Here is a 23,443-nt window from a genome sequence, read left to right on the forward strand (position 1 = left end):
ATTGTTAACAGTGATGGAGAGATCCAGATCGGATGAAGACTTAAATAGAGGGAAAACAATGAGTTTAGTTTTTGCAATGTTAATTTTGAGAAAGCGTGAGGACAACCAAGAGGAGATGGCAGAGAGACAGTCAGATACATGAGAGAGGAGGGGGGGAGATCAGGAGAAGAGATGTAAAGTTGAATATCATCGGCGTATAAGTGATACTGAAGACCGAATGAAGTGATGAGAGCACTTAGGGAGGTAGTATACAGTGAGAAGAGTAGAGGGCCAAGCCCTGAGGGACTCCTACAAGGAGGGCAGAGGGGGGAGGATGAACAGGACATGAATACAGAGAAAGAGTGGATGGCAAGGTATGATGTGAACCATGTCAGGACAGAACCAGAGAGACCATGAGAGTAAAGTGTCTCCAAGAGGAGGGGGTGGTACATGGTGTCAAAGGCTGCGGATAGGTCCAGGAGGATGAGCATGGAGAAGTGACCCCTGAATTTAGCAGAGAGGAGATCATTAGTTACATTGGTCAGGGAGGTTTCAGTGGAGTGGAGGGGGCGGAAGCCAGATTGGAGAGGGTCAAGGAGGGATTTGTCTGAGAGTTGACAGGTGAGACGGTTGCAGACAATTCGCTCGAGAAGTTTAGAGGCATAGGGAAGTAGTGAAATGGGGCAGTAGTTAGCGAGTGAGGTGGGATCAAGATTAGGTTTTTTAGAATTGGAGAGATAAAGGCATGTTTGAAGAAGGAGGGGACAGTGCCAGTGGCGAAAGACAGGTTGAAGAGATGAGCTAAATAAGCACAGAAAGTGGGGGAGAAGGAGAGAAGAAGGTGAGAGGGGATGGGGTCCAGGTGGCAGGTGAACGGGGGAGAGGAAATAATAAGGGAGTGGACTTCTTCACCCGTAGTAGGGCAGAAGGAGCACCAGGGTAGGATGTTGGAAGAGGGAGGAGGGAAGAGAGAGGCAGGAGAGGAAAGGGAGGAGGAGATATCAAGTCTGATGGCCTCAATTTTGGAGGAGAAAAAAGAGGTAAACTCTGTAGCACAGAGGGAGAGTGGGATAGGAGGAAGGGGAGGGGTGAGGAGAGGAGAGAGGTGAATGTGGCAAAGAGGCGGCGGGGATTAGAGGACTGAGAAGAAATGAGGGACTTAATGAAAGATTGTTTAGTGAGGGAGAGGGCGGAGCAGTAGGAAGAGAGCATGAACTTGAAGTGAAGGAAGTCAGCCAGGGAGCGAGATTTCCTCCAGAGCCGTTCAGCAGCATGAGTGCACTTCTGGAGAAAGCGGGTGAAATTGGAGTGCCAGGGTTGGGGAATTAAGCGGCGTCGGCGGACTAAAGTGGCAGGGGCGATGTCCAAGGCAGTGGTGAGAGAGTGGTTATAGAGAGAGGTGGCTTGGTCAGGGCAGACCAGGAAGGGAAGAGGAGAGAGTAGAGTTTTAAGAGAGGAGGAAAAGAAGTAGGGTCAACAGCATAAAAATTGCTACTAGTGAGGGTAGTTTTAGGGAGGGGGGAAGCAGGGAAGAGGACAGATTGAAGGAGATTAGGTGGTGGTCAGAGAGTGGGAAGGGAGAGTTGGAGAAGTCAGAGAGATCACATAGATGAGAGAAGACAAGGTCAAGGGAGTGACCAAGACAGTGGGTGGGGGAGAAGGTCAACTGAGTGAGGCCAAGGGAGGAAGAAAGGGCGAGACGTTTGATGGAGGCAGGGTCAGAGGGGAGATCAATAGTGATGTTAAAGTCTGATGGAGGGGAGGTCAGAGGAAAGATAGTGGGGAAGCCAGGCTGCTAGGTTGTCGAGAAAGAGGGAAGTGGGGCCAGAGGGGCAGTATAAGACTGAGACACGGAGGTGAATGGGGGAGAAGAGGCGGATAGAATGGACTTTGAAGGAGGAGAAGGAGAGGGAAGGTTCAGAGGGAATGACCCGAAAAGTGCAGTTAGGGGGTAGGAGGAGTCCCACTCTGGGCGGTCATCCATATAAAGTAACATATAAAGTATCAGTATGCTCAACACAGTAGTATTCAGAATAGTGGCTGGTGGTTTTCATGTATATATTGTTTTTGGGGTGTTGGTCGTGGTGGATTGTAAGATAAATTGATACTAGTGCCATCATATATTAAACCCGTGGATTGCCTAACGTTGGCTAGGTGGAGAGAGGCCAATCTACATCTGAATCTTACAGATTTTGAAAACGCCACTTGAATGCTGGTCCCACACTTTTAAATAGGATTAAATGTTAAATTTAAACAAACAATAAATACCGGTACTTACATTCTTCAACTGGCTCCTACTCCATGGCCACCTCCTGCGACTCCAACTGTCAGTGCTCCGGGACCTTCCTCCTGCCAGCACCTTCATGGTGGTGCATGTAGGTCATAGAGGCTGTTAAAATGGTCACACATTAATTCTTTGACTAATGTTGCATGGTTCATATTTACATCCAAACACTGTCAATATCTATTTTTTTTGCATTTGTAACACTGTCATCATTGTATTTGGTAAAAAGTGTTAGCAATTACTTTTGGCAACATGTCATTGCCATTGCCTGCAAATAACATTCTGAGATTTAATCAATTGATATTATTAACACAGCATATGTAAGAAGATTTGTAAGCTAACCTTGAGTTTGAAACACCAGGCAGTATTTTTTGCTACACTAAACATTAATGAGATGATAGCTTGAAAAAAATACATTAAGTTATTTAGTTTGTTTCGGGGTCAAATTGCTTGTAATAAATAACTACACTAAGCTAAGAAGAGACTGAAACAAAGGCCAAAAGCCCGTTCAATGACTGATCTGGTGACTGCATGAGCCCAGTTGTATGCAACCTTATGCTCTGTATGTGGGCTCAACATCAGAGTGAGGAATTAAGGGCGTAAGGGATAAGCGTTATCTCCTTTGTAGGGTGAGAAGAAAGACAGAAGAACCACACGTTAGTACATTCTTATACTAACAAATGACCACCCTCCAAATGCTAACATAGAAATATCTAACAAGTACACTATAGTGAAGGCACATTGGCAGGTAAGTCTTGAATATTTGCTACAAGAAGCAATACATTATTGTTGACTAAACACATTTGCCAATCCACATTCCAGAGGTGGCGGAAGGCTTTTTACAATGTGCTTTCTACGTGATATTGGAGGGAAGTCATGGGGAGGAATACTTTAGAAATAATCACCTCTTTTACAATGCAAGCTACCAACATATTCTATAACATATAGAAAATACACTAATTTATCAAAAACTTTACTTAGGCATATGGCCTACTAGAGTTTGATAGTTTACATTGAGGTTCCAAATTGCCATTTTCAAAAAAATCATGTAACCTTAGATGTGATTTATCTGTTTAGTAAATCATGCTACATTAGCTGGAGTATTTACAATGTATACAAACAAACCAACCAAATGTTTTTAAAAAAAATAAAATAAAACACATGCATTATATGACCCAATGTTGAAACATAACATCCAAGACTAAATATAACATTCAGAGTGCAGTCACTTTGAAGTTAATGATTGTGAAAAAAGGTTAGCAATAAATTGAGCAAATACATTACTCTAATTACCAAGAAGCCACGCGTCTTCATGTGGCCTTGCACCCCCTTGCCTCTCTTGCTATCTGTGCCACGTCCCTGATTGCCTAAATGCAAAGTAGTCATGGGTCACCCAATTTGGTAAACAGGTCTCAAATCTGGAGAGATGGATCACATATAGCCTGGACATTTATGAAGTTAAAATGCTTTCTGTTCAAATACAGAGAAGCATTCCCACTCAATGGAATCAAGGCCACATGTGTCCCATCTAATGCCCCTATGATGTGCGGAAAGCCAGCTATGGTGGCAAACTGCTGCTTAATGCGCACAAGTGACTCCTTATCAAATGGCAGATGTATAAACTGCGAGAGCCGCAACAGGAATGCCCTGAGCACAACTTTCAGAACATGACTGAAACTGGCCTGGGACATACCTGTCGTGACCCCCACTGTGGTCTGGAATGACCCAATTGCACAGAAGTGCAGTACTGTCAACAGTTTGGTCAAAGGCGGTACTGCTACCGGGATGTTGCGCATTGGCTCAAGGTCACTCTGCACAATGCGCAGGGTGTCCAAGATGACATGAGGAGTAAGCCGATAGTGATGGACAACCTCAGCATCTGACATCCCAAAGAGGCTGACATGTGGCCTGAAGATACACTCCCTAGGATGGCAATGTTGTACCAGTTGCTGGTTTGGACGGTGTGATGGATCATCCTCCTCAAAAAACAGATCCTCATCCAATTCGAGAAACTCCTGTGTGACAAAAGGAAGAATTTAAAATCAAATAGACTAGTTAGCTGAGACCTTTACAGCTTTGTATTTCCTATGTAGACTCCAAACATGCAAATCATACTTACAACAAAATCATGCATCATATTGAGCCTTCATTTTTTAAAGTACAAAAAAAAATTAAAAAAAAACCTTGAGTAAATACTCAGACCGTAGTCAAAATGACCAAACACCATATCATAAGCAACATCACTATAAATATACAGAAAGAGAAACACAACAGACAGAATAGTAGGTGGGAGTGGATACTTACCACACAGGAAAAAGAAAAGGGGACCTTGAATTAATAAACTTAAAGAATTTCACTGTGGGACAGCGCAAAAACACAGACGGCAAATCTGTTTGTGGTGAGAAAGAGAGACAAGAAAAGGGGAAGAATTTAAATACAAGCAAAGCTTGAGTAAATACTTAGAACGAAGTTGTCACGGTCCGGAGACTGGATAGGAGCCCAGTGACAGGGAGCAAGGCTGGCTAACAGGAAATGAGATGGAAGAAAGGTCAAACAAGCCGGGTTCGGTACACAGAGAGGCGTAGCAGTCCAAAGATTGAGGCAGAAGTGTAGTGGAGGGCAAGCCGAGGTCGGTACACGTGTAGTATATACTTATTTACAAAAAGTAACAAATTTCAACACATTACATCAAAAAGAAGAGATGCATATTTATTCAATGCCCAGAAAAGCAATTATCAGTTTATTAAGGATATTGCAAAATAAAATATCTATAGCCAGCAGTCTTCCGATCACAACACAATGCCTAAACTCCCAACAGAAAACAAGTGCAACAAATGGTGTTTTAAACGGATTCATAATTAAAGAAGTGTCTGCAGGTGTACATTCTACTGTGGTGCAGATGCTCTAAGAGAATGCAGTTTCTTTGTATGTTTGAAGAGTAGCAAACACATAATTTTTTTCAGATAACTAAGAATGAAGCTGTAGTAAGTGTCTGTGTTCATATTTTTATATATTTTGTTTACAATATTTAGGTGTTCCTTATGTGAAATGTATCAGTTCTCTCACTTGCATCCATGTTGTATTTTTTTTAGGTCAGTCTAGTCAATATAGTGTATGCAATTTATAATGTGGACATTACAGTAGTGGTTAGCCATTCCACCTGCAAACAGTAGGGTACTGAGTTTGAATACAGGTTAATGCTCATATCTGTGTGGACTTTGTATATCCCCATGTTTCTGTGAGTTTACTTGAATGTGTAACTTATAGAAGAGTACGCTAGTATATGTTTTTGGGGTTAGCTCTGTCTATAGAGTATTGTACCTTGCATGCTCATGTATGATTGCAAATTATTAGCCGTTGATTTTGCAAGCACAATGGGCCTGATTCATTAAAGAAGTTAAGCAAGAAATTGAGTTTTTTTACTTAAGTTTTCTCCTGGACAAAACCATGTTGCAATGCAAGGGGTGCAAATGAGTTTTTTTAATTTGCACATAAGTTAAATACTGTCTGTTTTTTCATGTACCACACAAATACTTGATAGCTTATTTGTACACTGAAATTTAAAGTTGATCTAGGGAAAAAAAGAAAGTATTTAACTTATGTGCAAAATAAAAAACTAATTTGCATCCCTTGCATTATGTCATAGATATAATGTAATTTGTAAGAATTTAAGTAATAAATATATATGTGTTTATACTTTAATAGTTAATACAAGTTAATATTCTGCAGGGAAGAATAGTTTGTTCGATTGAGGCCTTACACAGAGGAAGATAAGACACATTCTTGGTGTTTGTAGACAAGATTACACTAGATGTGTAGTGGGCCCCTCCAAAGACAAATTCTGGATAAGGGGTGTCGAAGTCAGCAAATTGGATAAAGTAATTTCAATTAAAGTCTAGCAAACTTGGTTGTCTTTGTCTGAAAAGATGCGTACGGTACGCTATGACGTACAAGGGCACGCTACGGCGTGAAAGGGCGTACGCATCCACTACACGTGGCAGCAACAGTAGTCGGTCTTTTATCATACATTCGCACAAACACGCATACTTATAAAATAGTACACATTAATGGTAATTGCAACACATAGTCAGTTATGTCGAAATATAGTAGTATTTATATGTTATATCAGAGTTACATGCATATTAGTGAAATACACGGAATGGGTTAAAGGAATAACATCATAAATGGTATCATAATGAACCTTATTACATATCCTACTGTTTGGTTCACTCTGCGAGGGAATCGCAGAGTGCATGCATAAGTTATGAATGATAGGGAATTATGAACTACTTAAGACTAAGGAATCCGGGCGGGAAGAGCAGAGCATACCCCCTGCAGAGATGACCCCCTCCTTTGGATTCCTTAGGATGAACCAGCCAATGATTGACGACCCCTTGGACATTCCTGAGACCCGGACCAATAGATGCAAGCTATACCATCTTCATTGTATTACTGTATTTGATTGTGTATATAAGCAGCAGCTTGTGATCCAGAGTGCAGACATCTTGTCCCCAGACTTCAGGATTGAATGACTGCACTGGATCCAGAGCGCCTGCGATAAGTAACGGCTGTATTTACTATTACTTCGCTTGAGCATATTATTCCACTTATTGCGAATAAATCTTTGTGCTTTGGAAACACAAATCGAGGTTCGACAATCGTTATTGGTTAGCGACAATACGCACATAACAATTTGGGGGCTCGTGAGCTTTGGAGGTTTCGTTGCCGATGATACGCAATACCATCGGATTTCGGTTCCTCAAAAAAGGGTGGAGACACGTCATAAACGGGTAAGAACGCATGGTGTTCAAAACCTGAATTTTACTCTGTGTTGCGAAACCGAATGTCCGTTTTGCATTATCTAGGGCACGCTAACTAGAACCTAGGGACAAAAGAGAAAACTGTTTCTTTTTTCTGTCATTGTGCGTTTTAACTGTATTGCATTGCTTAGCGTATGTGTATTTCCTGCTGTGCGTACGCGAACTTCCGGTAGACTTGCCACGTGGTTAAACAATCGTTTTGATAGTTATTGTACATGTATAGTATAATTACTTGTGAAAGCCTCTGAGATATTATCACTGTTGTTGGGAACTTTTGATTTTCTGCGCAGAAAAGGTGTATAGTGTGTGATGTTGTAACGTAGATACACTGTTTTATTGTGGATTGTGCTCAGTTGCTGTCTGATGAGGCAGATTGCCCAACTGAAGGACGGTATACAGGGCAGGTATACCGAATGCGAAAACCGGGTTTTCGCAAAGCACTACCAATAGATCGCAAGGTTTGCTAATAATTAGTATTGGTAGGCAGTGCGATCCGATCGCACCGTTAGTGCGAATTGGTGAAGCAGCTAGGAGGAATTATACTGGAAAGGCAGGTTGATTGTATTAACTTGCGCTCCCAGCGATAATAAACTCAGCAGATTTTTGTGGTTGAGCCAGGGTATCGAGGAGCTGATAGCCCTTGGGGCCCACAGTGATATTTCTGTATTAGGGATCCTCGCCAGGGGCGAGAAAAGCGAGTGAACGCGGCTAAAGGAAATACGTTCACCGAGCATTATAGATCTCTAGCGGTGAGTATAGCAACAGAGTTGAAATTATTAGGTGGAAAGAACAGAGCATTGCGGTGTGTCTGTATTTCACATTTGGTCAGAAGGAACAGAGCATTGCGGTGTGTCTGTGTTCCGGGTAGAAGGTATATTGTTCAACATGGGTGCTAAGCATATGCTAGAGATGGTCAGTGTACTGCCTTAGGAAGGCCCTATTGGTTCAGCGAAATTTCTCATGTGTAAGAAATATGGTGCATACGCAACTGTGTATTGTGACACGTGGGTCAAGATGACCAAAACTTGTGATAGGCCTTTCCCAACAATAGGAAGTTTTAATGCAGAGGTACTAAATACCGTAAAAGATAAAGTATGGTTGATTACCTCAACGAAAGTGAGGAATAAACATAATGATTGTTTAAAATTGTGGCAAATGGAAAGTAACACGTGGCAGAGCAGCGAATGCAAACCGGAAGTAGGCGTGACGAAAAGCACGCGCAAGGCGGATGTAACCGTTGCGAAGCGTGGCGAACTCAGCGCAAGCGCGCCCCCGCCACCTTATGTGGCGGGAGGGGTAAGTACAGCCGTTGTTAAAACTGAAAATAGAAAAATTGCAAGTATGAGAAAATGGCTGAGATAGGTGAGGGTAGCGTGATCACTAGGAGTGAAAGCATTCTAAATCTAGGACCAGTAAATCCTGTAGTGTCTCCTGAAGTCAGTGTACCAGAGGGTGCGTTCCCGGTCCGCACAATATCAGTTCCCAATGGGAAACCGGATAAGGATGGTGTAGTTCCTTTAAGAAATGTTACAATGCATTGTCCCTGGACTAGATCAGAATTACGTTCCATTATGACTGAATTCCCAGATCCTAGAAAAGAGTTAGCTAAATGTCAAAAATTTGTTAAAGACTTAGGAAATGCTCACGAACCAACCAGTAAGGATTGGCGGGTAGTGTTGAGGGCGTGTCTTCCTCCCAATACTAACATACAAAAATTTATTGAAGATTGTTTGTTGGAGGAAGATGACACCTTGACTGATGAGATTAACCAACGGAATATAGAACAAATTGTCAAACACTTAGCCATCTGTTTTCCAGTAGTAGTAAATTGGAGTAAGATTTTCACCATTAAACAAAAGGATAGTGAAACTGCCTCAGATTACTTTGCTAGAGCTATAACAGCGATCGCACGATTCACTGGGATATCCAACATAAGTGAGGATCCACATCACAGAGAGGTAGCTGTAGGGGTACTGATGGATGGCCTTAGAGAAAATTTAAAGACGAGAGTACAAACCACATTACCTAATTGGAGAGGCGTCACGGTAGACTCTCTTAGGGAGTCTGCTGTGGAGCATGACAAGAACCTTTTTAGAAAAAGGGAAGAGAAAAGTGATAGGTTAATGACGGTAAGTATACAGGCTCTAGAAGGGGTGCATACACGACCACCAGCATACAACCCATATAACAGGAAACCTAAAGTGATCAGGTGTTTCAACTGTAACGAGAAAGGACATTACGCTAGAGAGTGTAAAAAGGAAAGACTCAATACACAGAAAGGTGGGTCACATAGATATCCTCCAAGGAGGGATTCACATAGACTAGAAGACTCACATCTACCCGCGCATATTACGGCAGCAAATGCTGCGCGGGAAATCAATAGTCAGCGGTAGGGGTCAGGTCATACCTGTAGTCTACAGCCAGTGAGGTTAACTGAGAGTCAGAGTGAAGAACCAACAATGATAGTTGACATAGCTGGTAGGAAACAAACTTTTCTTGTAGATACAGGGGCGGCCCGATCTGTGATAACCTCTCCTTTCAACCTACAGGTGACCAGTAAAACTATTCCAGCTATGGTGGTAACGGGAAAAGTGTTACATTATCCTCTAACTAAACCCGCCGAAGTTACTATCGGGCCTCTGCATACTAAGCATTCATTTCTCTTGGCTGCAGCGGCTCCTACTAACTTGCTAGGGAGAGACTTGTTATGTAAAATGGGATGTGTCATATACTGTACTTCTGATGGTGTGCTCTTAGATATGCCGGAGAAGGTCGCACATGAGGTACAGGATATATTGGACACCCCTCAAAGGTTAATGTTACACTCTACTGTTATAGAACAAAGTCCATCTCAAGTAAAGGGGATGTTGCTGGGAATACCAGGTTCCCTATGGACCAGAGATGGACAGGACACTGGACTGATGGCAAATGTAGCCCCTGTCATGGTCAATCTAAAAAGTGGTAGGATAGCTCCAAAAATCCCACAGTATCCATTAAAACCGGAGGTGGAACTAGGGGTATATCCTGTTATTGAGAGGCTGTTACAACAAGGGATTTTAATTCGTACAGCCAGTACAGCAAATAGTCCCATTTTCCCTGTGAAAAAGAGTGGGGGGAGGGGCTATAGATTAGTCCAGGACTTAAGGGGAATTAACAAAGTTGTTGAGAGCCAATTCCCCGTAGTGCCGAATCCAGCTGTCATCCTCATGCAGATTCCACCGTCTGCCAGTCATTTTACTGTCATTGATCTATGTTCTGCTTTCTTTTCAGTCCCTCTTCACCCTGACTGCCAATACCTTTTTGCATTCTCCTACAGGGGAGTGCAATACACATGGACCAGACTACCCCAGGGGTTCATTGACAGCCCCAGTTTTTTCTCCCAAGCCTTACATGACTGTTTGCAATCCTTTCAACCCCACAATGGGTCTGTTCTAATTCAATATGTGGACGATTTGTTGTTGTGCTCTGATTCTTTTATGTCATGTTTGCATGATACTAAATTGTTGTTGCTTCATCTTTCACAAACAGGGCACAAGGTGGCAAAGGATAAATTACAGCCATGTCAGACTAAGGTCAAATACTTAGGACACTGCCTCACTAAGGGGCTAAGACACCTGACAACCGACAGAATTGAGGCCATACAACACATGACCCTGCCGCAGAGCCAGAAGCAGATTCGTACTTTCTTGGGGATGTGTGGATACTGTAGGTCCTGGATCCCAGGTTTTTCTATTCTAGCATTACCATTGCAGGAGCTAGTCTCTTCCTCAAAACCAGAGCGTGTTGTACACACAGAAGAGTCAGAGCAAGCGTTCTTTAACCTTAAAGATAGTCTGACAAGAGCACCTGCATTGGGAATACCTGATTATGAAAAGCCTTTTGAGCTATTTTGTACAGAAGCTGATGGCTGTGCAGCAGGTGTCCTCGCACAGAAACATGGTGACGCTAGCAGACCGGTAGCATACTACAGTGCACAATTAGACAATGTGGCAAGGTCACTCCCAACATGTCTCAGAAGTGTAGCAGCAACGGCCCTTTTAGTAAGTAAGAGCGAAGATGTAGTATTAGGTCATAATTCAACCATCTATACACCCCATGCTGTATCAGCTCTGTTAAATTCAGCCCAAACCAGACATGTTTTTCAGCTAGGTTCACAAAATGGGAACTAGCCCTGATGGCACCCTCAAACATCACCATCAAACGATGTAACACCTTAAATCCAGCTACATACCTTCCGTATGTGTCTCAAGAGACACAAAGGGTGGGAGGTGAGGAGACCCTGGTTGATGATGAGTTAGGCAAGAATACTGACACGCATGACTGTATGGAACACCTGAATCAGACCTTTACTGCAAGGCCCGACATACGTGACACCCCCTTAGAAAAAGTAGATTTTACGTTTTATACAGACGGAAGTTGCCATAGACAGACAGAGACAGGAGAGCTATGTACTGGTTACGCTGTTGTAGACGATCAGGATGTGGTAGAAGCTGAACCCCTTGGTCCACCTCACTCAGCCCAGGTGGCGGAACTAGTAGCACTAAGGAGAGCTTGTGAATTGGCAGAGGGTAAATTAGCCAATATATATACTGACTCTAGGAACGCCTTCGGGGTAGTGCACGATTTTGGGGCCCTTTGGCGTCTTAGAAACTTTACGACAGCAGCAAGTACACCAGTAGCACACTCACAACCCATAAAAGGACTTCTGACAGCGATACAGTTACCCAGAACAGTAGCCGTCATAAAGTGCAAAGCCCATACCTTTGAAGAAGACCCAGTGTCATTGGGCAACAACAGGGCAGACGAAGCTGCTAAATGGGCAGCAGGGCAACCTATGACTGTATCGACCGAGACTATGATGGTTTTTCAGACATTAGACACGCAGAAATTAATTGAAATGCAAGATTTGTGTTCCCTGCAGGAGAAGGCGGTCTGGAAGGCGAAGGGATGTGGTCAAGAGTCCTCAGGACTCTGGAGGGATGGACAAGGTAAGCCTGTAGCTCCCCGAACATACTATCCAAGCCTGGCTGAAGCAGCACACGGCCTGACTCACCTGGGTAAAGAAGGTATGTGCAAACTGGTGAGAGCATACTGGTGTGCTCCCGGATTTTCCTCTCAAGCTGGTAAGAAAGCAATGTCATGCCTTACTTGTTTGAATGTTGGGAAAACTATTTCAACTGAGCCATCCCACATCCCTCCTACAGACGGACCTTTTCAGGTAATACAAATTGACTATATCCAATAACCACCGTGCAGGAATCTAAAGTATGTGTTAGTGTGTATTGATGTGTTTTCCGGTTGGGTAGAAGCATATCCGGCAGCCACTAATACTGCTGTGTTCACTGCAAAGAAAATTGTACAAGACTTTGTGTGTAGGTTCGGTATCCCTAGAATCATTGAAAGTGATAGGGGTACCCATTTTACTGGTGATATCTTCCAAAATATGTGTAAACTCATGGGAATCAGTAGCAGACTTCACACCCCTTACCGACCACAAGCTAGTGGTAAGGTGGAGAGAGTAAACGGTACTATCAAGAACAAACTAGGTAAGATAATGGCTGAAACTGGGTTGGCATGGCCTGAGGCTTTGCCGTTGGTCCTCCACAGCATTCAAACCACTCCTAGACCTCCTCTTAATCTGTCCCCCTTTGAGATACTGTTCGGACGACAACCTCATTTGATCGTGAGTCCACAAGACGACTTAAAGTGTAATAATGAAGTGACTGTACAATATCTTATAAGAATGAGTAGACAGCTGAAACAACAACAACAAAAACTAAAAATGCTGTCACCTGGTATGCCAGAGACGAACTGTCATGATGTTGAACCTGGAGACTATGTTATGATCCGCAATTTCTTACGTTCAGGTTGTTTAACAGACCGTTGGGAAGGCCCGTACCAAGTGCTGCTGACCAGTACTACATCACTGAAGGTTGCAGAGAGAGACACTTGGGTCCATTCCACCCACTGCAGGAGAGTCCATAATCCGGAGAAAGTGCAAGACAAGACTCAGACCGACGACATAGAGCTGTCACTTGTGAGCCTGTTCCGGGAGACCTAAAGCCTGCAGGTGAGACACCTGAACCAGAGACGTTGCCTCAGAACTATCTTTCCAGCGATGGAGTGGCAGTTTTTGTTTTTCTTTTATTCCAGGATTTTCCTCGTTTTTACTTTTTCTAGGACATTCTATTTTTGTGAAGGAGGATGGAGGACGGAGGAGAGTTCTGGGAGTGATACGGATGATATGGAGGCCGAAGAAAAGTTAATAGGATATCCTGAGCAGCCCATTATCAAACTTGGTCCAGGGGTTATGAAAAGGTCTGCTAGCTCAGGAACTCGGAGGCAGTGTGAGGGGCTATTGTCTGATGAGTATTGTATCTGCAAGTTCTGCAACTCCCTAGTTGAAGAGAGATGCATCCAACGATGCCAGTCCCCCAGTACTCTGAATATAGGCGGGCATCCTTTGGAGGATTATCACTCCCTGGTGGGTAAGGTGCTAAACCAAACCGAGTGTTGGGTGTGCTCTCACGTGCCTCAAGGGCAGCATAACATAGGACTAGTGCCATTCCCTCTAAACATATCCGAAGTACTCGAATTAAGGGGTGGGAGGCCCATAGAAGGGAAGTACAATAACACTAGGTCCCCTAGTCTGACGCTTCGACAATACTCCATAGGCAGATCTTTGCTGTGCCTAAACATATCTCATGCAAAGCGCCTGGAGAATTGGGAGGCTGACCTATCAGATCAGACAATGGCTCGCCACACTCATTTTAGAGAGAGACTCACAAGGTCACTACTAGGCAGGAATGTTGATGGAAGTCACAAGTTAGGGCGTATAACCAAACATAAGAAGGTATCTATTGGAAAAGTCTCTACAGATAAATGTGAAAATATCATTAATGCCGACACGTGTCTAGAGCAGATGGAGATACTAGGCATGGGTAGTTTTATCAAAACTCTGTGTGATATAATTCATGGGCATACTGTTCCTTATGTTCTCCCTGATGATGTGTATTTTGTTTGTGGAAGGAAAGCTTATTCCTGGGTGACTCCGAGTTCCAAGGGCTTGTGTTTCCTAGCTAAACTGGTTCCTGAAATCATGACTATTATTCATGAAGAAATGGTAGATATTCACAAGACTACATCACCACCATACATACACACACAGTATGAACACCGTGGCAAGAGAAATATGATTCCTGGTGAGGAACCCATAGCTACAAAATTGATTAGTGAAACTGCTGGTTTCCAAGTTATGGTTGCTCTAGATCTCACCAGGACCGCTCGGGGAACATTAAACTTTAAATATATCCAAGACCTAGCTAAATTAATAGATAATATCACCGAGATGTATGATGACACTTTCAGGTATACTGGAAGGGAGCTACAAGCGTACAAAAAGGAGTTGGTGCAACATAGACTGGTACTAAATTATCTCACCTCTATTACTGGTGGGTACTGTGTGACACTGGCCACCCAGTTCGGTGTCAAATGTTGCACGTACATTACTAAATTTACTGAAGACCCTAAAGAGGTTATAGACCGGAAGATGGATGAAATTTTGCAGCTGAAATGGGAATTTCGAAAGAGCCATAATTCTTCGTTATATGAGGTCGGGGAAAGGTGGCGGGTTGGTTTTCATGGTTGAACCCAGAAAAATGGTTCTCCAGTCTGGGGGAGTGGGTACAGGAAATGATTGCGAGTGTAGGTAAGCTCCTTCTCCTTATACTGGGTGTCATCTTAGCAATTGGTTTAGTTGTCAAATATGTTCTTACTGTGTTGAAGTGTGGAAAACGGTCTCATGGGAGTAACACTGAGAAAGAGACTGAAAGGGTGGTACCAGATACTGAGATCATGGTCTGTGAAGAAGTATTGTATATTCCTGAACTTGAAACGGTGATTGGGTGATAGTTTATTACACTATCAAAGGGTGGAACTGTCGAAGTCAGCAAATTGGATAAAGTCATTTCAATTAAAGTCTAGCAAACTTGGTTGTCTTTGTCTGAAAAGATGCGTACGGTACGCTATGACGTACAAGGGCACGCTACGGCGTGAAAGGGCGTACACATCCACTACACGTGGCAGCAACAGTAATCGGTCTTTTATCATACATTCGCACAAACACGCATACTTATAAAATAGTACACATTAATGGTAATTGCAACACATAGTCAGTTATGTCGAAATATAGTAGTATTTATATGTTATATCAGAGTTACATGCATATTAGTGAAATACACGGAATGGGTTAAAGGAATAACATCATGAGTGGTATCATAATGAACCTTATTACATATCCTACTGTTTGGTTCACTCTGCGAGGGAATCGCAGAGTGCATGCACAAGTTATGAATGATAGGGAATTATGAACTACTTAAGACTAAGGAATCCGGGCGGGAAGAGCAGAGCATACCCCCTGCAGAGATGACCCCCTCCTTTGGATTCCTTAGGATGAACCAGCCAATGATTGACGACCCCTTGGACATTCCTGAGACCCGGACCAATAGATGCAAGCTATACCATCTTCATTGTATTACTGTATTTGATTGTGTATATAAGCAGCAGCTTGTGATCCAGAGTGCAGACATCTTGTCCCCAGACTTCAGGATTGAATGACTGCACTGGATCCAGAGCGCCTGCGATAAGTAACGGCTGTATTTACTATTACTTCGCTTGAGCATATTATTCCACTTATTGCGAATAAATCTTTGTGCTTTGGAAACACAAATCGAGGTTCGACAATCGTTATTGGTTAGCGACAATACGCACATAACAGGGGGTTAGTGCTAAAACACACCGGGCCTGAGTCATTAAGGCAAAAAAGGAGTAAATGTTCTCTGGGACAAACCATGTTACAATGCAAGGGGTGCAAATTAATTTATTATTTTGCACATAAGTTAAATACTGGCTGTTTTTTCAGCTAACACACAAATACTTAATAGCTTTATTATTACACTGAAATTTAAAGTTGATCTAGGACATGCCCTACCCCAACTATAAATCTGTCCCCACATTTGACATTTACCTTCCCCTCCAATGCAACATGGTTTTGCCCAGGTGCAAATGTTTCTCCTTTTTTATGCTTTGCTCTCCTTAATGACTCAGGCCCACCCTGTGTTACTTAAATCTGCCCAGCAACAGTAAAGGTATATAAGACTGTTCAAATGCATTGTTTATTGTTCAGATACTTGTTAGAGTGCTGCAGCCATGCCTGCATGAAATAAAGAAATTAACACTCTGATCTGGTGGCTTTTGTCTTTGACTTCATAATCAATGGTAAAAAGTAAGTTATTACACATTGTAACATGGTTTTGTCCAGGAGAAAACTTAAGTAAAAAAATGAGTACTTTCCTTAATGAATCCAATGTGTGTGTATTTTTTTACAATTTTTTTTATCCTTAAACCTTCATGTTTCCAGTAGTGCCTGTGTTGTGTTATATGAATTTTAGGAGCTACAACACAGACAAGAAGCTGTTCAAATTAAATTGTATCCAAACAATTTGAAAATATCCACAGATAAAAGCAAAAAAAAACCTACGTGCCATAAAAAAACCAAAGGAAAAAATTGAGAATCAATTTTAGGTCAAATTATTATTATTATATTATACTCTAAACAATTTCCATAGCAAATTATTTAAACTGTGCATGTACAATGTTCATGTAGCTGGAGCAAGAGATAAGGCAGAAAAACAAGTACTTTTGAGATACCCAAAGCTTGAATCGGACATGGCAGTGTGTGCTCAAGTTTGGTACATCATTACTGTACATTGACAATTGGGGGATGACCATTCCCCGTCCCATTCCCTCCCTGAAATTGTAGGCTGTAGTAAATGTCCTGTAACGGAATATTTCAGACTGTTTCAGACTGAAGATCACCTGCAGGTATTAGCACCGCTACAGAGGAAGACATGGAGTCTAACACACCACTGGTCTTCACCTGGGACCCCCGCAAGTGGCGTGCAGGTGGCGTGCAGGTCGCTGCCCTCCCAGGAAGCTACCAGCGAGGTGAGTGGTGAACAATCATAGTCATACAGGCAGAAGTTGTAACCGTGTGAACAAGCGAGGTACCTGGGAGTGGACAAAGTGGAGTCAGAAGGCCAGGGGTCAAAATCAGGAAGCGCAAAACAGACCAGAGGAGAATCCAAAGCGAAGTCAGGACAAGCCGGTTCGTTACACAGGGAGTCAGTCAGGATGCAGAAAGGACCACAGAAGTGCTGAAGCATTAGGAGACTTAGATACTCTGGCACCCTAATGGTGACAGAGTCTCCCTGATATAGTGGTGGGTGAGTTATTATTGGTGGACAGGGACTGCCAACAGCAAGCTTGAGTAGCAACAGCCGCGCATGCGCCCAGAGCCCGGCCGGAGCAGGTGTCCCATTCCCTAGCAACGGGGCGCATCTGAAGCAGAAAGCGGTGTCCTTCCCCGGCAGGAGAGGAGAAGCGGGGATGGCGCCTGACATGTCCTATGACAAAGAAGATGAATTAAATGTTGCTGCATTTAGTTGAATATGGTCCGGTTATTGGCATGTGCAGATTACATTTGCGGATTATACGCACAACATTGGCATTTAAGTTCCTTGATGAATCAGTTCAAAGTATTTACATGCGGTTGCTAAATGCTGAAAATGAAGTTCCTGAGTCTTTTCAACAGACTAACACCGGTATGTTTCTTAGTGAAGCCAGCGAGACAAATAGTAGGATGAGGAGGAGGACGAACAACAAAGTTTTGTGCGCAAAGCTTGCTACAATCCCTATGAAACATAGTTGCAGAGCACTGGCTTATAGGATGGTAATTTAAATCATTGCCAAAAGTTTTGAGAATGACACAAATATTATTTTTCACAAAGTCTGCTGCATCAGGTTTCATGATGGTAATTTGCATATACTCCAGAATGTGATGAAGAGTGATCAGATGAATTGCAATTAAATTAAAAGTCCCACTTTGCCATGACAATGAACTTTATCCCAAAAAACAACATTTCTACTGCATTTCAGCCTTGCCACAAAAGGACCAGCTGACATCAGGTTAGCGATTCTCTCCTTAGCACAAGTGAGAGTGTTGACGAGGACAAGGCTGGAGTTCACTCTGTCATGTTGATTGAGTTAGAATAAAAGACTGGAAGCTTAAAAAGGAGGGTGGTGCTTCAAATCATTGTTCTTCCTCTGTTAACCAAGGTTAACTGCAAGGAAACACATGCAGTCATCATTGCTTTGCACAAAAAGGGCTTCACAGGCAAGGATATCCCTGCTAGTAAAATTGCACTTAAATCAACCATTTATCGAATCATCAAAAACTTCAAGAAGAGAGGTTCAATAATTGTGAAGAAGGCTTCAGGGCACCCAAGAATATCCAGCAAACACCAGGACAGTCTCCTAAATTTAATTCAGCTGCGGGATCGAGTCACCACCAGTACAGAGCTTGCTCAGGAATGGCAGCTGGCAGGTGTGAGTGCATCTGCACGCACAGTGAGGCAAAGACTTTTGGAGGATGGCCTGGTGTCAAGAAGGCCAGCAAAAAAAACACTTCTCTCCAGGAAAAATATCCGGGACAGACTGATATTTTGCAAAAGGTACACGGATTGGACTGCTAAGGACTTTTTGGGGCATCTGGAAAAACGCTTGTCCGGAGAAGGAAAGGTGAGCGCTACCGTCAGTCCTGTGTCATGCCAACAGTAAAGCATCCTGAGATCATTCATGTGTGGGGTTGCTGCCCAGCCAAGAGGATGGGCTCACTCACAATTTTTCCTAAGAACACAGCCATGAATAAAGAATGGTACCAACACATCTTTCAAGAGCAACTTCTCTCAACCATCCAAGAACAGATTGGTGAGGAACAATGCCTTTTCCAGCATGATGGTGCACCTTGCCATAAGGTAAAAGTGATAACTAAGTGGCTCGGGGATCAAAACATCAAAATTTTGGGTCCATGGCCATGAAGCTCCCCAAACCTTAATCCCATTAACTTGTGGTCAATCCTCAAGAGGTGGGTGGACAAACAAAAGTCCACAAATTCTCACAAACTCCAAGCATTGATTAGGCAAGAATGGTCGGCCATCAGTCATTATGTGGCCCAGAAGTTGATTGACAGCATGCCAGGGCAAATTGCAGAGGTCTTGAAAAAGAAGGGTTCACACTGCAAATATTAACTATTTGCATAAACTTAATGTAATTGTCAATAAAAGTCTTTGACACTTATGAAATGCTTGTAATTTTACTTCAGTATACCATAGCAATATCTGATTAAAAGGTCTAAAAACACTGAAGCAGCATACTTTGTGAAAACCAATACCTGTGTCATTCTCAAAACTTTTGGCCTTGACTGTAAATAGATGAAGGCGGGCTACATCCAGAAAAAAAATGGTGACCAGCGTTACAGAGTAGCTTGCCTGTGAATGACCTGGCATTGTGTTACAGCACTACTATGCTGAAAAGATGACGAGGATAACGGCGAAGTTAGCAGCACTGCTGCTGGCGATACAACTACCCAGTAGACTGTCATGGTCATCTAGTCTTTTGTTTGACCAGTACCGCTTGGAGTTAAGTGGACAGTCATGGCATTTTGCAGGGACTGAATTCTGTTTGTTAATCCTCCTGATACAGCTGAGGAATTTCTGTGTGGGAGAAATGGATTTGAGACGGAGTTTGGTAGCGTGAACACATGACCTCAACTAATTGGCTAAAACCTGATGTATTGATGGCCGGAAATTGGACTTACATCTAATGTTAGCATAGTTATTATGGTTTAAGTGATCCGCTGTGCAACAGGATGCTGACTGTGATACTTGGTTTCTCTTTCAAATGCGTGCTTCACAGACAATTGTGTAATACTTAGCTGCTTATTCTTCTTAGTCCCCTTCTGTATAGATGTATCCCCACCAGCAGCTGTAGAGCACAAGGATGTTTATTGGGAATCAGGGATTGCACTAGGGGATTCAGTTGGAATTGGAAAATTGGATGCTGGACTATGTACTAATAATGTGGAGGATGATGATGAAGGTGTTGATGGTGAGGATTGCATGAGATGTCAATCCATTTGGTTGCTACCTGATGCTGGGCTGCTTGCTCCTATGGACAATTTTCCACCTTTTGAAAAACTTCTTGAATGAACTCATTGATATAACATGGAGGAGTTGGCTCGATAATCAACGTCCCTACCTCTACTTATTGTGGCATCACAAAGGCTTCACATGTCTTGACAAATGTTGACTGGGTTGGGATAAAACTATATGTCCAAACACAAGGGGTACATTTTTTGGTCTTATGCCCTGACATGACAACGTACTGACCATGGGCATGATGTGGTAACACTGGTAGCTGCCTTACTTCAACACAATCAACATTATCCTTGTTGTCTTTTTCAAGTACATCACATTAATTTTCAGATGCACAATTATCCCCCTCATCCTATTGCACATTTACAAGTTCCAAAGTAGCATACTTAATGTTTCAATACTAAATCATTATTACTACTCATCCTCATATTTACAAATGGTTGAGAAATTTAGAAAGAAGGCTGCTCTATAATGGCAGTGTCAGAAACTAAAATGTCAGACTTAAATACAGTATTCATGGATACCCTTAGACTCTCCTCAGGATTATGCGAGTGCCCAAGTTGTTCTTAAGCCTCAGTGTTCTTTTTATGCACTGCTGTGGCTGTTTTGGAGGTGATAGACCTACACTCTGAGCGGGAATATGGCGCATGGGAAGTTAAGGAAGATGCATGACCAGGTTGAGCAGTCTTTTGTGCAATGGGTATTCTAGTATGTGTAGCAGAAGTAGCAGGACCCCTACTATCAACAAGTGGGTGTGGTCTGAACCTTTTCTTGCCTCCGTGGGTGGTGTATGGAATGTTAGCTATTTTCCTTTTTTGGACATATCACCACATCCATCAGAAACTTACCTCTTAATCCTTACATCAAGAGCTCATATTTTCTTTGAAATTGAATTAGACAAATGGTATTTGGATTTTGAGTTCTCTTTCTTATACTTTCTTTCCATATTATTTAGAGGTAAAAAAAATTATTTCTACTGCCAGTACTGGTTCTGGGATGCTTCTGGTCTGTAGACTGATCCATGGTTAACAAGAGTGCTACTTGAAGTTGGAGCTACTTGTAGCTACCACAATACCAGGAGACCGCCAAATGAGATAGGGAAACAAAGGAATGTTACCTTATAATTCTTCTGACACTGCAAATTTACACAATTAGTTCTTAAAAAAAATATCATTTTTTGAGGGGGGCTGTGCTGCTCAGAAGCAAAGAACACTATGTTTTTGGCCTGTTGGCCAAAGATGTCACTGAAACTGCTCCTCACAAAATAGCTTTTAGCTCGAAACTCTTTGGATTTTAAAAGAAAGAAATATATTTGTTTTTGGGGTGTGCTGCTCATACCCAGCAGCCTGTTTTTTTCTCCACTAAATAGTTCCGATGTCAAACTCACTGATTCTGCCCCTGACAAAATTGCTTTCAGCTAGAAACACTTTCTATTTTAAAAGAATGAAATATATTTGTTGTTTGGTGTGCGTTGCTCACAGTTAAAGAACAGTGTGTTATTTTTACCACTAAATAGTTCAGATGTCTATACATTATAAACTATTAATAACTAGAGATGAGCGGGCTCAGATTCCGCTAATCCGAGCCCACCCGAACAGTGCGGATCCGAACGGGATCCGAGCACTGTTCGGATATTTCCGGCGGGCAAAAAATTGAAAATGAGGCTCTGTCGTCCAAGTCTCGCATCGAATCTCGCGAGGGGTGGGAGGGAGGGCCCAGAACAATTCCATCTTGTACCTCTTTTTTTGGCATTATGTGCTCAAGCTACCTCGGTGCAACCTTTTGGCCTAAAAACAATATTGTGAGGTGTTCAGAATAGACTGGAAATTAGTGGAAATGATTGTTATTGAATGTTATTGAGGTTAATAATAGCGTAGGAGTGAAAAAAAACCCCACAAAACTGGTTTTTAGCACTTTTTATGTTTTTTTCAAAATAAATCCGAATCCAAAACCTTAAGTCCGAACCAAAACCTTTCGTCAGGTGTTTTGCGAAACAAATCCGAACCCAAAACCTCAAGCAAATCCAAATCCAAAACACAAAACACGAGACACCAAAAGTGGCCGGTGCACATCCCTATTAATAACAACTAGTAACCGCTACTCTAATCTCTCTGACACACACCCAATCAGCACACAATTTTAACAGACTGATCTCCACATAAACTGCAATAAAATCACAGCCATTGCATGCTATATGAAATGCCTCTTTCACCCTCTGTAACCATTTACAAGCAATTTTCTGAGCACAGCATTGCTGCCACCATCCTCCCCACATGCTATCTTTTCTAAAATGGCAGATAAGAACAAGAGGGAGGTCTATATATAAAAGATATTGATCCAAAACTGGATTACGTTAAAATTACGTTTTACCTCGTTTTGGCTTATGACGTGGTTCAACTCGGTTCGACTCGGTACTCCACAATTCAGATCTGTCAGATTCCACAGCATCCAAACCACTCATCTCTATTTAAAACCAAAATGATATCCATAGTACACCCACACTATGGACCTGATTATTAGCGGACTTATTCTATGCACAACTTGCACAACGTAGTATCCGCACATGATTTCAAGAAACATACACTTGGATTCATCAAGCAACGGATCTCCAGATAAGTACCAAGATGAATTTGGTCGCAAGTGACGTATGCTACGAGAAAAGCAATGTATCAGGGACATACATCCAATCATGGAAATCATGGAAATGGCAACCAAGGAACACGGACTACACACTTATAATACTTACTAAGGAGTACGTAATGAAATGTCTTCATAGGAATAGATTAGTTCTGTGTACTCGAGATGTATCAAGATGCAAATGGTTTATTTTAAAAGAAAATTATACTGAGTACAGAATTGTTGTTAGATTTTGCATTTAGTTTAAATAATTTATTAACTGTATTTATTATATATATATATATATATATATATATATATATATATATATATAGTATAAAATGTATATATATTATTATTGATAATAATAACAGTATTAATAATAATACAAATTAATAAATAGTAATAGTATTAATTTTATACTAATAAACATTATTCACTGTCCTGCATAGCAAACTCGAAGTTGTTCAATAAGGAGTCACAGCGCAACTAAAATCGACTGCACTGAAATTTTTATTACAATTTTATATGTCTAATAATATCCATTTTTTGACATATTAATATTTAAAATTTTAAATATTTAAATATTTAAAATATTTAAATTGAGTTTACTTTGCAGGAGAGAAGATTTTGCATAATCTACATGGATTTTGGCTTTATTTGGATCACACTTTTATGTAGGTGACCAATAA

Source organism: Mixophyes fleayi, chromosome 9 (genome assembly GCF_038048845.1).
Source record: "Mixophyes fleayi isolate aMixFle1 chromosome 9, aMixFle1.hap1, whole genome shotgun sequence".
NCBI classification, from domain to species: domain Eukaryota; kingdom Metazoa; phylum Chordata; class Amphibia; order Anura; family Limnodynastidae; genus Mixophyes; species Mixophyes fleayi.